Source organism: Acyrthosiphon pisum, chromosome A1, assembly GCF_005508785.2.
Source record: "Acyrthosiphon pisum isolate AL4f chromosome A1, pea_aphid_22Mar2018_4r6ur, whole genome shotgun sequence".
In the NCBI taxonomy this organism is placed as follows: domain Eukaryota; kingdom Metazoa; phylum Arthropoda; class Insecta; order Hemiptera; family Aphididae; genus Acyrthosiphon; species Acyrthosiphon pisum.
Window position 1 is genome coordinate 136,831,806 of NC_042494.1, and position 5,328 is coordinate 136,837,133.

Consider the following 5,328-nt stretch of genomic DNA (forward strand, 5'->3'; position numbering starts at 1 on the left):
TTATTATATTTTAATTTTAAAACAAGTCATGAGTATTTTAAGATGTACAAACAACTTACAATTTTAAAATACTTTAAATACTCATAACTCGCTTTAAAATTAAAATATAATAAAAAGCCTATGTGATTGCCTAGATAATATTCTTGCTTCTAAATTTGATAATAGGTCAATTCACTCTAATTTTTACATGATATGCTGAGCTTAAATTTGGTATGTTACGCACTTGTAAGACTGAGACCACATATGAAGGTGTGGCGTCCTCTTAACGTGTTACATATTATTATTATGTTAAACTATTATGATATCGTCGTCCTTAACTTTATGATATTATTTAGCTTTTTTGCCCGTATACTAACCTGCTGCCCAGCACGCGCCAACCGCTTCGCTTTAACGGATAATCGCTGCGAAATGGACTTTGATTTTCATCGTATCTACATTAGTAGATAGGTATGCAGAAGTGGGCCAGGTATAACAATTTTTTTTACTTTAGATCTATATAGGTACCGACAAAATACATTCATATGTTTTAAAAGTATAATATTAAATGTTTGTTTGTACCCTTATCAAGTGCATACTGCAACTGTAAAATTATATAGGGGTACACTTTGAATAAAATATGTATCTGTGGTACATCACAGTTGGCATGCATGATAGGTATCCAGCTTATTCCTGTTGCCTGCTGATATATTTCAATTCACGTTGGTCGCTGTGACATGATATTTAAAAAACATTAAAATATTAAGTATTTTATGATATAGTTTGTATTTTGTATAATATTATATTAGGTAGGTAAGTATACTATTTTAATTTTGTATTCATATACCGCGGGCTTTGTTTAGTCTCCTGGCGTCACAATATAATATAGTGTTGTATCCATATAGAAAGCAATAAGATATTGTATAAATTGATTATATTAATCAACCGTAGGTGGAATTAAGTAAAAATTACAAACTTGGTATAACTTTGATAATTTAGAGTTAAATCACACACTTACAACAGAAAAGTTAAGATTAATTTTGAATACCATACACCGAATATTAAATAACGAAGTGAACAAAGTTTGAGTCATTAGAGTTGATACATTTATCGAGCAACGAAGTGCACGGGATCAGCTAGTAGTACTATAAATGCTAAACCTAATAATAATGATTAATTAATTGATTTGATTTAATTTATGTACCTAGGTCCTAGGTAAAAATAATTCATTTAATTATATGTATATATTTATAATCATTTATTGCAAGCTGCAGGTACTTATAACTTACGCATCGATAACCGCAGATCAATGTGTACCACTGTACCAATATAATATTATGATTATAACATAAATATTATAATTGTATCAATAATATTGAGAGGAATATAACTTATGATTGTAAAATACACATTACACACATTATAATATTATAATGATAATACTGCATTTCTGTATAATAATAGATAGAGGGAGGTACCTATAGTAAATACTAATAATGATTATTAACTTTATCTCTGTATATGGTATATTCATATATTATTATATTATATTGATGCGCTTTTATAAAACATATAATATTTATTATATTTTAAATTTCACACGTTTGTCGTTCATTACGAGTGCTCATCGGTATAATATATTATAATAATGATAATGATATGTATAGGTGAATAAGTTTTAATGAGAAAAATCATCGTTTGTGATTTGATTTGTTTTTTTTTAATAATAACACAAATATTATACTAGATGAGGAGTGTAGAAAATATTGGAAACTGCAAGACTATACCGTCTGTCCACGAAAACAAGGTAGGTACACAGAAAAAGTGAAGTTGTTGCGCATGCGCAAATTACAAGAGTTAAACAATCGTAAGTTATAGGAATTTATGATCCAATATAGTTTGGGCTCATGTCCAGAATTCAAAAGTATGTATATAGGGTACTGCGTGTAATGTAAGTAACTGCGATAGTTATACAGAGTGCGAACCTTTCTCTTGCGGACACACGGTATTATACCAAACGATTCGGTCCAAACCTTATTTAGGATAAATCTCCGAAAAAAGAAAAATATTATAATTTAAAAAAAAAAACGTAATTAAATTTAAATTTAACGATAACATAATATATTATCATAATACTTGTACTGTCATTATACAACTAATAAATAGGTAGAGTCTCGCTGGCAGTCTGCTGGCTACGTTGCACGCTGCCAAAATGATGTTATCGGTATTATAGGTATAATATGTTATCGTACTTGTACATTATATGAGCTGGTGGCGCCGGGAAAATGGGACGTCTTACTTGTCATTGCGCTATCACACAGACATGAAATATTATTATTTATTACAATATTTTTTGGTACACTTCGTGCCACCGTGAACAATTTGGCCGTACTGCCAAATTGCCGAACTAATCAAAATTATTAAATTATTAAACGTGAAGTATGAAATATCGTGAATAAGCGAATATAATATAATAATATTTCGAATCGTGGGCTACAGCTATACAGAGGTCGACCAGTCTTCGTATCATTAAAACGCAACGAATGTTCGATACGTAGGTACGAGATAAGTGTATAATATAATTATTTTAATACCTACATCGGCCAATAATTATTAAAGCAATCTATCATCGGTTAAAGGTCCGTAGTCTGCAAATAGTTTTGTATCATCCACCTAAAAGTCAAGTTCGACAATAACAGCTGCAGATAAAAATGTGTTTGCACAGCGCCTAACTATATAATAATAATATTATGTACAATGAGATTTCCGATCCTATAATTGCGCAAAAGGTGACCAATTCGGAAATATTTCAAAATTAACCTCTCAGTAGGTACCTATAGTTTACAATTCATTTTTACGGTTGTACTTGGTTTCATAGACCATATTACCTAATATACTATTATAACTGTATAGTGCATTAATAATGGTTTATAAACCATTTGAATAAAAAAGTCCATCAACTCACGCTTTTCTTCTTTTTGTTTATACTGGTCGAGCGATATCTGCAGTTGTTGCTTTTGGTAGGAAAATTGTATTTTTAGGGCTAAGCCCTTCGAACCTCTCCTCCATACCAATAGTTACAACCATAGATGTTGACTGCATAGTGTGAATATTATTATATAGATAGATTCTACTCTATAATACCTACGCAAGCCGGACTCGTAGGTACCTACTACTCGTATTGTACTATTGTATAAAAGTATAAACGAATCCTCCATGAACACATTGGTTGGTACACATTTCCCCACCCATTTCAAATTTCGTACATTTTTCCAAGCAAATATGTTTAGCACTCGAATAAATTTTTAAGACCGTTACCTTAATTTGAACTTCGTCGGTTAACCCGGAAAATTCAATTCTCTATAATTAATTGCGTGAAAAAATGCTTGTGAAATACGAAACGGATGGGGTTGGAGTAGGTACGCCCGTCCTTGGATGGATATCGTCGGGAAACGGCGGAGCTTAGAAATAAATAAAAACTCGACAGATTTTGTTTGTTGAACCTATATTGCTTACAGGTTATATATATTAATATTTTTTTTTCGTTGTTTATACATCGTATCGTAATAATATATGTCTATATAATTCATATTCTTATTATGATATCACGTCGACGAGTCGCCGGATAAAAGTCTCATAGGTCGTGGGCCCGGGACGGTTTGCTGTTGGACGACGGCTGCACTTGATAGCAGCTTGTCGACTTGGTCAGAGCAGGCCTCGGCAGATCTTCGTCGTCTCCGCCGTCGGGCAGTGCAGAGACCTCATCCATTTTGCCCACCAGCGGACGTCTCTCGCGCCGGTTTTCGTCGTTATTCGTTGCCGTCCTCTGCCCGAGTATCGGCATGCTGACGGTCGTCCTGAGCGGTTGTTTGCGGTCCGACGAGTTCGTCGTTGCGTCGTCGGCCAAATCGCGTTTATCCATGACGGCCGATATACTATAATATATGGAAATTAAATTATTATTATCATCGTGATATCACGGTTGTAAGTATAGCGGCCACGGTTATTACCTAGCCTGGTACAGTGGTATATTTAGGTTACTGACGCGATGCGCGTACAGCCCGCAGCTGCTGGTATATAGTTGCGACTAACGGAGTCGGCTAGTACAACTCGCCAACGAAGACGGTGATTCGACTTCTCGGCTGCTATGTGATTTATGATATTATAAAACATTATATTATGATATTACCACGTCGACAGGTAGGTACTTACGTGTATGTACAGATTGCACGAAATAAAAACGTTTCCGGTTATGACGGCTATGGCCGCTGATCGATCGCCGAGCTGTAGTCTATGAGCTTTACTCGCGATTATGATAATATACAATGTATATTCGACTTAGGTGTAACGCATAATGTAATTTTATTATCATAAATAGTTTGTAAAATATTATATTATACAAGTTGTTATTTTCTCCGTTGCCTCGTTGCGGCGTATGATCTTTGGTTGTTGTGCAAACGGACGACGGCCGACTGCATAAGCTACCGCAGCATATTATTGCATATCTAATATTATATTGATTAATTAATTAGTTAAATTATTATCAGTTGAGTGCGACCGCGAGGACGGTAGGTATAGGCAGACTAGAGCAGGAAGCGTTTAATGAAAGCGGTCAAAGGGGAAGGCGAGAGGGAAATAGCTCGCAAAATATTACTCTGTCCAACACCGCTCATCTAAACTTTCGAATATGATTACAAAGTATATACTTAATGATTAATTTAATGTATTCATATCATAATTTATAGGTCGAAATAAAAATATCCCGCTTCAGCTCACGCAAAATTAAAAATATAGGTCATCATAAGAAAAACTACCACGATACGAATTCAGATTTCTTTGCGAAAAATATTATGAAAGTATATACTTAAGGTAATATGAAAATGACTTTTCTTTGAATAACCTAAATGTGACTGGAATGCTATTTCATTTCATTTGAAATGCCGACGTGGTATAAATAATATAATATGTAATATTGACTATATTGTACATGAATGTTCATTAAAATATATCAAATTATCGTTACAATTAATATAATATAGGTTTACAAATTATATAATTAATAATCAAGTTTTAATTTATTGAACATGATATTATTATATTGTAATCCAAATATATATCCAAATTTTGGAAAATTTCGGGAAAAACGTGCCATTTCACAGAACCCAACTAAGAAAAACTAGAGAATATTAAAATAATAAATTTCCAAAAAAACACGGAGTTTTCTAAACGTTAAAAATTATAATAACTCTAAGTCTAACAAATGTACAGTGAAAAATACAAAGAAACTTTTTTTTTAGTTAAAACAATTTTCAAAATCTAATAAATTAAGTAATAATAATTGTTGAAATTATA

The 5,328-nt window shown here is 32.7% G+C and overlaps 1 long non-coding RNA gene across 2 annotated transcripts in view; it reads right to left on the bottom strand.

The window, feature by feature from the left end:
- LOC100575511 overlaps positions 1 to 4,943 on the bottom strand; it is a 5,414-nt gene extending 471 nt beyond the window's left edge. Inside the window, exons 1-3 of one of the 2 annotated variants that reach the window (XR_119114.4) lie at positions 4,189 to 4,943; positions 3,987 to 4,121; positions 2,010 to 3,911 (exon numbers count right to left, since the gene is read on the bottom strand). This is a non-coding gene — a long non-coding RNA (uncharacterized LOC100575511). Of the gene's footprint in view, positions 1 to 2,009; positions 3,912 to 3,986; positions 4,122 to 4,188 lie in introns of those variants that run through there. The other variant, XR_003839198.1, reaches the window with a different exon arrangement.
- Between the last annotated feature and the right edge of the window lie 385 nt (positions 4,944 to 5,328).